Genomic DNA, 12,489 nt, shown 5'->3' with positions numbered 1-12,489 from the left:
GGAGCTGGGGAAAATAGAGCAAAATCCTCCTGGGTGCCATCCTTCCAGTCTTTCGCTGCATCGCATAAGTCACTGCCGGAGCTGAATATGAGTTTTCGGCATGGCTGCTGTTAAAATGCGCTAGCCGGGGAGAATCTCATTAGAGTACGGGACTGTGTCTGGTGATGGAGAACGGAGAAATGCAATTTAGCACTGTAGCTTCATGTTGTAATGACTGGCCAGTTTGGAAAGGGGCATTCATATGTGCACAGATGGCACAGAGGGGTCCCTCAAATATGCCTCTGTGTGGGGGATCAAACATGGGCCTGCCTCAGCCTAGTCACGAGCAGCCTCCAGCCTGGCAGAAGACCCATTGTGGCCAAGAGCCTGGGCTTGACAGACAGATGCGTTATCTTCCCCAGCATCCTGGGATAACTGTGCACACGGTATATGGTGATTTGGGCACACCGTATATGGTGCAGGCACCTGGAGCACGACTGAGCATACGGGGTGCCCTCTCCTGCACTGTGGCATGACTAGCTGTGTCACGGGCAGCGTGCTCATGCTGTCCTCCCTGGCACCATGCCACGCTGGGATTCCCGCAAGCAATGGATGGCTGTTCCCCCTTCCTCAGGGTGGTACCGAGAATGCCATCCCCATTTCAAATCCGACCGTAGTTCTGGGGGGCTTAGGACCTCTCTTCTCTCTAGCACCAAAGACCAAGGGGAAGCAAGCCGCGACACAGAGTCCAGGTGATGTGGGGGTTTAGGGTGCAGGACTCCTGGGTTCTGTTTCCATTTCTGCTAGGGTCATTGCCTACGACCTTTAACTTCTCCAGGGCTCGGTGCTCCCCGTCTGTGCACAGACTCATCTCACAGGAGCGTTACGGGGCTCACTTACTGCCGATGCAGGGCCGGGTGATCTCTTTTAGATGAGAGGAGTGACAAATGTAAAGCAAGGTTAGGACTGGATTACGTGGCGGCCCAGGAGGCTTTGCTTTCCCCTTAGTTCTTATTAACGTGGTAGGTCAGGAGTCAAACGCCAGAGAGGCTGGGCAGAAATCACAGCCATTCAGCTCCAGGTGATATTAGTGAGTCTCTGTGCCACGATGCTTTCTTGTAGCAAAAGCTGAAAGCACCAGCTTTCTGCCTTGAGACTTCCAGCGCAGCCCTGCAGCTGGTGCTGATAGCTCCTCAGGGCTTCTGTAAAAGCCAGGATGGATTTCATTGATTAAAGAGCTCCTTGGCCTGCGGGGCTCTCGAACACTTGCCGTTATTTTGTGCTCCTGCAAAGTGCTTGGTCACCGGCACTGGCCTGGATTTCAGCCTGCTTCTATTTAGCAAAATCCCCCAAGGGTTCCTACACAGCCAAGGGGATTACGGGGAGCAGAAGCCTAATGAAGCCAACATGCGGTGAGGCAGATGTTCTGCTTTTGGGGCCAGATTCTCTTCCATGGAGCCAGGGCCCATGGTGCAAATCCCAGCTCTGCCACTGACTTGCTGTGAGAACTGGGGCAAGTCACTTCATCATCTCTTTGTGCCTCCCGTTGGCTGCCTGATTAGACCGGCACTGGACCCTCTCCTTAGCTCCACGCCCAATGAATACAACTGAAATAGCCCCTCCATCTGCCCCAGTTGTGTTACACACACCTGCATTTCCTGGCATTTGCAAATTCCTGTTGGGTACCTCTATGCTTAAATTCCTTTTTGTGCACAGGAGAAGGTGGCGCTGAATGCAGATTCCCATACCTGAATGGCACAGCCTGTATTTCCTCACTCACCTCAGCTCCCTGTCACTGCATGAGGGAAACGGCAGGCTGGTTGCCCATCAAAGTGCAAGGTAATTAGCCTCCCCCAGACTGCTGACTGCAGCACTGCATGGCAGCTGGAAGCTGGCTGCAGTGAATAGGACAGTGCCAGGGCAGCCGGGCAGGTTTCCAGTGATAGCAGCTGGGAGCCTGGTGCTGCTGGCCAAAGGTGGGAAACCAGCATGTCCTGCTCCAGGTCCATCACTCAAAGGACACAGTTCAGCTTCCTGGCGTCCCCAGAGCTCCAGCTGAGCAAGCCAGTGTCCCGGGGTACTTGCTGTGGCAGCTAGAGCAAGTCTGAGCCAGGTATGGCTTGGGGTATGTTACTGGCAGGTACTTTCCTTCCTCCTCCTCCTCCCCAGAGGTCTTGTATCCTCAGATCAGATCACCTTTGTGGTTCTTGAACTGCAAGAAACCATGGGAGGGGGACCAGTGGGGCCGTGCTTATCCAGCCACGGGCCCATTTCCCCATAAAAGCTTTCTGCACAGGGCATCTTGCCCTTCTCAGGCCGCGTCTACACAAGACGCTGACTGCGCAGTCGTTACTAAATGACTATAACCAAGTACTAAATGACTGTGCAGTCACCAGCGTTACTGTGCAGTAGCATCCTATCACGGCTGCATGGTGATGCTTACTGATCGGTAGCTTGTTACTACTCTCATCACAGTTCGTGCCCCCTGATGCTATTGCGCAGTAATAACGAGCCATTGCACAGTAAGCATCACGTGTAGACGTGGCCACAACGAAGAAAGGAGACAATCTGATACATTTAGAACCAGCCCAATTTTCCGACTGTGCTGCCCCCTTCCCCTCACACCCAACCACGTGTGAGGTTTAGAAAGGTTCCCTTTGACTTTCCTTTTAGGCCCCACCTCTCCTCAGTAGTCCCACTAGGATTCAGGGCTCTCGGCTTGGACAGATGCTGGAAGGGAACCTGCTAGCTCTGCCCAAAGCCCATGCAGTCCGGTATCTTGTCTCCAACACCGGCAAGTAGCAGAAGCTTTAGAGCTGTGGTTCCCAATCTTTTTAGGCTGGAGGCACCCATCGATAGATTCAAGGCACTCCTCTTTAGGCTCAAGGCACCTAAAAAATACAGGTTTTTAGTTTTCGCTTTTTGACCAAAGAAAAGTAACGAGCAGTTCTGTTGCAAAGACCTGAACTCGCAGCCGGGCAGAACGTTATAAATGCTGTGGATTCCTATATGAACCCTCTAGGTTTTTCTTATAAATCATGCTTGTACGTCAAGCAGTACTAATGTGGTGCAGCACCCTCGAAAGGATCTCTAGGCACCCCAGGGTGCCATGGCACTGCTTTAGAGGAAGAGTATTAGAAACAGGGCTTGGGCAGAGAGACCCCTTCCCCGTCAGACCCTCCCAATCACCAGGAACAGGTAACAGCACTCACAGTTGTGTTGGATACCCCCTCATGCACTTTTCTATCCCTCTTGGGACCTGGCTGAGCTATTCACCTCCCCCAGCATCCTGTGGCAATGAGTTCCAACATCGGTTAAAAGAAAAAAAAATCCCTTTGGTTTATTTTAAACCTGCTGCTTGATGATTTCATTGGTGCCCTCCCTGGGTCTTGTGTTAGAAGAGACAGGAAGGAACAGATCCCTGCTCCATATTTTCCACATCCTTCAGGATTTTTATAGACCGCTTTGCTCTCCTCCTCCACCCTCTGTCGTTTCTTTTCCAAGCTGTTGCTGCTCTGCTGGTTTCTCTTGCGCTGTGGGGTATTCTGCAAGGGGCACGAGAGCTCCTGGTTGGGTTTGTTCTCCCCTCACTTGCGCGTCTGGCCGAGCTGCAGAGCAATCCAGCTCCGCACCCACGGAGATGTCCCCTCGCTCTCCCCGCAGCCGGCAGGGAATCATTTTGGCTGCAGTGCCGAGGCAGCGCAGGTGCCAAGCTCGGCGCTCTGGCTGCTCTAGTGGTGAGGGGCTCAGTATGCCTGTGCCGGAGCGGTTGGTTTGGCGTGGGAGGAGCGCGAGGGACAAGAGGCTTGTCACAGTGCACAGTGCAGATCTCTCTGACAGAAGCGATTAGTTATATAGCAGAGCTCCTACCTGCAGGTGATATAGAACCATAGGAGCAAACAGGAGGTCGCGCGGCACCAAGACATTACAGACTGAGCGCGCTAAACAATGCGCAAGTCGTGACTCTAAGTTCCCTAGGTCTGGCTAAACATCCTTTGATGGGATCAGTTTTATGACAGCCACCTGGATCAGAGAGGCAGGCTGGTGCCCGCACGCACCAGCCAGAACCAGAGCTGCTCGGGGACATTTTCAAGGGAACTTCTTCTGTCCAGAATATCGATTGAGCAAACTGGAAACTGCTCATGAGACGAGATTTCCCTTTCCCAAATATCAAAAGAAAAAAATCATGATGGTCAAAATGTCCCTTTTTTTGTCATTTTTTAAATGCACGACATCCTTGTTTGGGGCTGAAATGACTTTGTAAATTTGACAATTGGGTTGACGGTCATTTTGAAAGTCGAGAGAGAACGGAGACGTTGTGTTTGACTAGACCCAGGTTTTGTGTTTCAGATCGTCGGTTCATGAGCATTTTCAAGGTGTCAGCTTTTTGTTTGTCCTCTCCTGATTCCAGGTAGGCAAAAGTGTCGACGGCTTGAAAATTGTCAGGGGACAGGGAAAACCATTTTCTACTCACTCCTTGCCATGCCCCCAGTAACAGGACGGAGGTCTGGGAAACTCCATACAGCTTTGCCTCCTTTCCCACTGCACCCACTGGTATCCTTTAAAAGCCCAATAAAGCCCTAATATATCCAGCTAGGGCGTGTGTAGATGACATGGGCGTTAATGTAGACCGCCCAAATTAGAAAGCTATTATATATTACACATTAATGACATATTTCACATGAATTACACATCTATTATATAGTACACATTACACATATATTATATAGTACACTTTAATTGCACATATATTACATAGTACACATTAATTACACATTTTGCATGAATTACACATATATTATATAGCACACATTACACATGAATTACACATATATTATATGGTACACATTACACCTATATATTACACATTAATCACACAGATATTACGCATTAAAACCGATGTTCAGCCTGCTGATTCAGGACAGGCCACATAACTTTGCTGTCAGACTCCATCTTTTTGGTGTTTTCCATCAATTGAGCTGCTCGTATAATAGTGGTTCCAGCTTGGGTAGCCGGTCCAAGCAGAAATTACAAACTTTCCAGCAACTCCAGCTATCAGGTTGGGATCTGCTGGTATTTTATGGGTCTAGTACATCTGGTGCAGAAGTTGTCCCCTCGATAAGTATGACTTCAGGTCCCAATAAAAACCACATCAGATCAAGGGTTCTGGTAAGATTAATTTTCTAGCGGTTATTCAAGGCTGAAGTGAAGTGCTAACAGATTGGCTGTAGGGTGAACTGGTAAATATAAAACCCAGCGTTTGAGATGAAACGAAATGGGTTTGGGTGTCTGAAAACCGTCTTTGCAAAGAGCCTGACACTGCTTGTTTCTTTTATTTTTTTAAAAATCCTCTGATTTTGTTTTCTGCCTAAGTAATGTCAAGGAAACGTCTTGAATAGCTTTCTAATTCCCGAGGGTCCCAGAGGCATAACTTTTGGAAGGAATTAGATTAACGCTTATGAAAAATAAATTACAGGCTGAGTGCTCGTTAGATAATTTTGAACAAATGTCTTGATCTGCGGCAGGACTGTCAGAAAATAGAAGGGGTGGGGGGAAATCACCGGCCGTGGCATTTCAGCTGAAAACACACAATGTTATTTTCCCCCCAAAACCCAAGGAAATGAAGAGGCGCTTTCCTCGGGGCTCGTCTCAGCGCTAAGTGGACAGGCTGGGCAGGACGAAGGAGGGAGGAAGATGAAGGCAGGGAAGCGCTGGGGCTTCGTGCCTCAAAGCTGAGGCATGACGGGCCCCTCTCCTGCCGCAATACGGAGGCTCGCTCTCCCGAATTCACATGATGGACGAGACGGGCAAAGCCCTGAGGGGTGTTTAAGCCTTCAGAAGAGGGAGAGGTCATCTTTGCCCAGGGCTGATTCCAGTCCTTCAGCCTGATTTCGGGGGCCTCTGAGTCTTTTTTGAGGGGCTTGCGCAGTCCTCTTGGTGGCAAGATTTTCCTCATACACCACCGTCACACGGCCAGCGGAGCCAGTCCCACAGGCTGCCCCCAGGTGCTCCGTGCTGCTGCTGGCGCAGTGTCGCCCACGGGAACGGTGCTGCATAACGAGCCCTGCTAATTAGCGTACCCACAGCACCTTGTGAGCGGGCACCAGCTCCCCCTTTTGAGGCAGTGTGGGATGCTTGAGGGCAGTGGCACCCCTGGCTGAGCACAGAGAGGTCGCCGTGTCAGCAGGCTGAGGGAGAGCCTCCATTTTGAATGGCGCCCTTTCCAGACGGTCTCCTCCACTTTGAATGGCGATGTTTCTAGACGGTCTCCTCCATTTTGAAAGGCGCTGTTACCAGACGGTCTCCTCCATTTCGAATGGCGCCCTTTCCAGACGGTCTCCTCCATTTTGAATGGCGCCCTTTCCAGACGATCTCCTCCATTTTGAATGGCGCCGTTACCAGACGGTCTCTTCCATTTTGAAAGGCGCCGTTACCAGACGGTCTCCTCCATTTCGAATGGCGCCCTTTCCAGACGGTCTCCTCCATTTTGAATGGCGCCCTTTCCAGACGATCTCCTCCATTTTGAATGGCACCGTTACCAGACGGTCTCTTCCATTTTGAATGGCACCACTACCAGACGGTCTCCATTTTGAATGGCACCCTTTCCAGACAGTCTCCATTTTGAATGGCGCTGTTACCAGATGGTCTCCTCCGTTTTGAATGGTGCCGCTATCAGACAGTCTCCTCCATTTCGAATGGCGCCCTTTCCAGGCGGTCTCCTCCATTTCGAATGGCGCCCTTTCCAGGCGGTCTCCTCCATTTCGAATGGCGCCCTTTCCAGACGATCTCCTCCATTTTGAATGGCGCCGTTACCAGACGGTCTCTTCCATTTTGAATGGCACCACTACCAGACGGTCTCCATTTTGAATGGCACCCTTTCCAGACAGTCTCCATTTTGAATGGCGCCGTTACCAGACGGTCTCCTCCATTTTGAATGGCGCTGCTATCAGACAGTCTCCTCCATTTCGAATGGCACCCTTTCCAAACGGTCTCCTCCATTTTGAATGGCGCCGTTACCAGATGGTCTCCTCCATTTTGAATGGCGCTGCTATCAGACAGTCTCCTCCATTTTGAAAGGCGCCCTTTCCAAACAGTCTCCTCCATTTTGAATGGCACCATTTTGAACGGCGCTGTTCCAAGCTGTCTCTTCCTTTTGGCAGCTGTGCTTTATTTGTGCCCTTCAAATCCTCCCAGACGGGGGTCGATTCCAGCACTTTGCTCCTGGTAGAGCAGCCATGGACTCACGCCGGGCTGCCAGAGTCTCCGCCAGCTCCTCCGTCAGGCTTGCCTGCTTCCACGGGCTACCTCTGCACAGTCCCCAGGGCCTCGATGTGTGTGAATTTGTGCATTCGTGCTCAGGAAAAGCAGAGCGAGCGACCTCAGTTTGCCCATCGCTGCAATCACAGGACGCCCCCACCTTCTCGGTGCCTCAGAGAAGATGGCTCCCTCCTAAATGACCCCGGGCTCTGGGGCAAATTCCTTCTGGTCACCCGAGAGGGTCGTTAGCACTCTCCGTGGGGACTCGTGGCCATGTCTGGCTCTGCTGCAGGCGTGCGACCCTAGGTGAGTCTCTCAGGGCCAGAGCGTGAACCCTTTACTCGCAGGAGCGACGCTTAGTGGCAGCATTTGGCCCTTTGCCTCTCAGCACACAATCCCGCTCCCTTTCTTTCTCCGTGGCCTGTCGCATCTATTCAGACAGGCTTCCTGGAGCAGAGACCCACCCGGCGTGTCGTGCATTTGGAGCCAATGCACCTTTTGGAGGGCTCAAACGTTGGCATGTTCGCCCCCTCCTCCCTTGTAACCTTGCACTTTGTGCACCGCTGGCTCCATTCGGGGTTCAAAGTAGAGCAGCTGAAGCAAGGCTCCCTCGATTAAAAATGTGGCCGCACGCTAACTTTTGAACGGCACGCACCCGCGGGGAGAGGAGCTGGGCTGAGGAGCATGGCGGAGGCACCGGGGCCGGCGTGGGACGCTTCCCGGAGGTAAGCGCTTCACTCCTCGCGCGGGGCAGGCACCACTCCTCCCGAGGCGGGACAGGACGGGCCGCCACGTGCCTCCTCGCTCCCCGAGGTGAGGCAGTGCCATAACCGCGAGGGTATTTGCAATTGGGCATTTGCTTGCTGATGGACAGAAGAGCGCTGCAGCAGACGGCCACGACGGCATCGCTGCGTGTTCGACAAAGCCCCAATAAACAGCAGCACTAGCCCGTGGGGAGTTACAGGGAACGGTCTCTAACAAAGGCAGAGAAAAGGGTCATGATCTCGCAGTCTCCCTTCTGGAGGCCCGGGTGCTGTATCATCTTCTGTTGTAAAACTGCATTATACTGTGGGGCGGACTGAGGTGGCGCGCGCCGAAAGGGGTAGGCAGGACCAATTCGGGAACAGACCGAAGTGGTGCACTCACAGATCGCTACACCTTAGAGGGGACATCTCAGGCGCACAAGCCTTCTCCCGTGGTCCTCCAGCAGCTGAAGTACCCTGAGAGAAGGCTTGTGTGCATGAGGTTTTCAGGTAAGTATTGCAGGTGTTGGAGTTCAGGGCAGCTGGGGGGGAGCAGGTGGCGGCATGTCTCCTTGAATTGCACGGGAACTGCAAAGCTCTGCACGCATCACCCCATTCTCCTTCGCCCAGCCCCTCCTGGTGGCAGCCTTGAGGGGAAAGGAGACCCAGGGTGAAAGCAGCTCGTTGAAGAGCCCGCGCCACTGCGCCAAGCAAATAACGCTGCTAAATCCCCTGCTTTGCAGTGCGGCTGACCCTCCTGTAATCTAGATAAACACCATGTTTCTCCCTTTGGCCCTTGGAGCCTGGCTATAACTAATGCACTCAATTGCAAGATTGATTTTGCCTTAAGAGCGTGGTCAGCAGAAGCCAGCTCCTCGCGGAGCAGCGGGCATACTCTTGCTAGCAAACAGAAGCTATTAATTGATACACAGGAGTTTACAAATACAAAGTGTATTTTGGCCTGCGCTGAGTCATTAATCCTGCGTAGTTTTTATAGCAATAGCACTTTAATCACTTCTGCTTGGCTTTGGGGTTTTTTCCCACCCCTCCCCCCGTAAGGAAATGCTTTTTACACAGGTGTTAGGATCATTTTTATGCACAGGTGCCAATTGTGAAATGCTTTCCAAATGAAAACCTGTTGGGCATGTCTCTGCCTGTGCCCAGGCTGGAGGAGTACGTCTAAAACAAGCTGTGCCATGCAAATGTGGAGTTTTCTGTAGAACCTGGTAGTTACACAACTTGTATTTGAGGTGGTTTGAAATTCTTCCGTGGCATCGTGTCCAAGCGCCCTGTAGTGTGTGTTTGTGGCTGTCTGAGCCTGGGTGTAATCCAGCGCTTTACCTGTTCTCAGCTTTCACATACTTGCTTGCAAGCTGCCTGTTGCATTTTGCAGAAGAGCCACTGAGCAGCAGGAAGAGAAACGGCAAAAGCAAATAACAGCTGGTTTTAAGAGAAGAGAGGACTTCCACTGAATCTAACTGAAACAGGTCAGAGCTCACTTCTGCTCTCTCCCAGTTTGGGTTTCTTGGTCTGAGGCTTGCTCCCTGAGGTCCTGCATTTGGTAAGGTCTGTGCAGCACTGCTGAGGCTTGGAAGAGCGGAGCCCAAATCTGTGCTCCTTTGAGAAAACTTCCGCTGGGAGCTGGCCTGAGTAAGGAGAACCAGGTTCAGGTCAGAGCAAGCTCCCATTGCCTGATCCCAGCAAGTACATGGTCCTCTTGTAGTTACCACAGAAGCAACAGCTTTCTCTAAACGAATATTTCATTTTAATAAGCCTAGGAGGCTTTGGCAGAGATCAGCAGTTAGAATGATACGGTATCATTATGTATGAATTAATTATTATTGTTAGGACAGTCTCCTGCGGTTTGTGCAGTGTTTACTCACTCTGTTGCCTGCTAACTTCAGTAGGCATTTGCTTGATAAAAACTGAATTGAAAAGTATAGGTGAGCAAAAAGCTCCTGGCAAACCTGTAGGTGAATTGTGTCTGAGCAGCCACAGCTTTTCTCAGATTTGCTCCATTTGAGGAATATACTCAGTCAATAATTTCCTGGCATGCAGCTAGGTTGTGACCTCGGCTTGTACCTGGTGGCCTTGCTTCGCTGTGTCTGCCTCCTGTTTCAGTAGATGTAATGCCAAGCTCCCCGAGCAGAACAAGATGTGAAGCAGCATGAAGGAGCTTGCTGTCACCCCCGATCATTGGGATCGGGGGCTCTCTCTTATTATGTGTGTACAGCCACTTGTACACTTAATCTTGCCAATGGAATCACAGAGCTGGAGGAGACCTCCAGGGTCACCCAGTCAGTGGGGGTTCAGTCATCCTGAACCATCCCAAACTGATGCCCATTCAACCTCTTCTTGGAAACCTCCAATGAAGGAGATTCCATCTCTTCCCTGGGCAGCTTGTTTCGCTGTCCTATTGCTATTACAATTAGGAAGCTTTTCCTGAGATTTCATTTAGATCTGCAGTGCTGGGTGAGCATTGCAAACTGGACCTAACAGCTTGGAGAATTCAGCCCCCAGAATCAGCTTGCCAGCCAAGACTGGAAATAGCCAAGACTGAAAATTCAGGGTTCTCTTCTTGTGAATAGTCACTAACAAATGCTTAAAATTTGCTAGGTTTTTGGTTGAAGCCGTGTCGGTCTAAGGACATAGGCAGGCGAGGTTCTTTGAGTAGACGTGATATCTTTTATTAGACCAACTGAGAGTAAATGGGGAAAAAAGTGCTTAGTAAACTTTTGGGTACAATCACCCTTCTTCAGGCATAGAAAGTCTCTGCTGTTCTGAGACTCCAAGGAACGCGAGAAGCTAAAAGTGTGACAGGATGTCAGTGAGAATGTAAATAGGTAGAAATGTAGGAAAACAAAAGGTAGAGCAATAACATTTGCTATTGCTTTGAACATTCCTGCCAAACAAGAGGTGTAGCAGAGTCTCCATGGCAAATGCATGTCATGGCACATGGGATCACTGACCTTATTAAAAAACTAGGCGCTTGCTAAAGAAAACACGTACAGACACATGCAAAATAGGTTTCCACACAGCTTGAGTTCCAGCTTTGTTTCCCAGGGACCCACACCCTGGATCTTCTGTACGGCACCTGGAGATACCTACTGGCTGAATAGTATACTACAGGTAAGCAAAGCCATTCATTGCAGGAGAGGTTCGTGAATGTAGTGAGGAATAGGATGAGATGAGATATGCATCTGACTCACTGAAGGAAGTCACCATTTGGCCTGCTCCAACAAAAAATTTCACAGTGCTAATTCATTGCCTTGGGCCGGTGGCTGGGGAAGTAAGTTTTTGCTGTGAAAGCCCAAGACTTGAAAAACTTGTGCAGAAGAACGCAAAGCTTGTGTTTCCTTTCAGGGCTGAAAGCAAACACATCCAAGGAGCTTGACAGTCCATTAAAAACAAAGATAACGGAGCCTCTTGGTGTCTCTCTGTTGGCAGCAGCCTGGCTTCCCGTATTTACTTGATAACATGATGGCAAGCACAGCAGGCACAAATGCCTTGAAATAAATAAGGGAGCTCTCTGCCCTGGCTCTGGGTTAATCTGGTTTGGGGAAAATGGTGCAGAGCACAATCTGGTAAATCATGCTTTTTTTTTTAATGTAATGTACTATTTACAGTACAGGGGCTGTATAAATAAAGAGCAGCCAGTAATAAGATATTTATCACTAAGTGCATCACACAGTGGTTTATTTTCCATAAATTCTGCCAAGGGTGAGCAATTTCCAACCACAGCTGCAGTCCCCTGGTGTTATCAGTGTCTGTGTTAATTAGATTTAGGTTTGTGTGTGCGGTTGCGGGAGAGAGAAGCTCTCTCTTGCGTGGCAATCAATACCTTCATCCCATATTTCAGGGTGCAGACGCCTATCTGTCCACAGGGGTGGCATGTTTTTCCTAGTGCCTGCTCAATCAATGAAGTTTAGTTCAGCTGCAGCTTCGTCACTGCGGGCAGCATCGGACTTTGAAACCCTGCTGAGATCTTCCGCAGTGGGGACCTCTCTCTAAAAGGGTCCTGGCATTGTCTAGTATTTTAGTTTCTCCTCAGACACAGCCCAGCGTGGAGAGACTGTGACAAAGCCATATCCGATGTATCTGGATAATATGAGTTGATGGGCAAGAACCTAAGAATATTGAAATGTAACCTAGTTATTGAGATGTTGTATGAGCTCTGTATAAAGTTATAATGTGAATAATGCACCATCATGTTTGAATTCGATAGGGGTGGCAGGAGGAATAAAGGGGGAATCAACACCATGACTTCCCAGCTGAGGCCATTGCGATGCATGCTCGAAAGGCGATAGTTTGGTGTCAGAGATACTATCTCTAATGTAGGTATCTAGGTATCTCCGATGCCCGATGAAGGGTGTTTGTGCGTAAAAGCTTGCAATTAAAGATTTTTTTTCCCTGCAAAAATCCTGTTGGTCTAATAAAAGATACCACCTCTACCACGAGCCCTGATTGCCATCTCCAGTGCAGGAATTTTCTAATCAAAGGCCTCAATCAG

General features: G+C 50.2%; 1 protein-coding gene across 1 annotated transcript in view; it reads left to right on the top strand.

The window, feature by feature from the left end:
- Positions 1-9,318: 9,318 nt before the first annotated feature.
- The window catches only part of CMKLR1 (chemerin chemokine-like receptor 1), a 151,071-nt gene continuing 147,900 nt past the window's right edge, over positions 9,319-12,489 (top strand). Inside the window, exon 1 of the mRNA XM_006264171.4 lies at positions 9,319-9,466. The gene's annotated coding sequence lies outside the window, so the exon portion shown is untranslated. The remainder of the gene's footprint in view (positions 9,467-12,489) is intronic.

The sequence above is a fragment of the Alligator mississippiensis genome, chromosome 10 (assembly GCF_030867095.1).
Source record: "Alligator mississippiensis isolate rAllMis1 chromosome 10, rAllMis1, whole genome shotgun sequence".
NCBI classification, from domain to species: Eukaryota; Metazoa; Chordata; order Crocodylia; family Alligatoridae; genus Alligator; species Alligator mississippiensis.
This window is presented reverse-complemented; position numbering and strand designations above follow the sequence as displayed.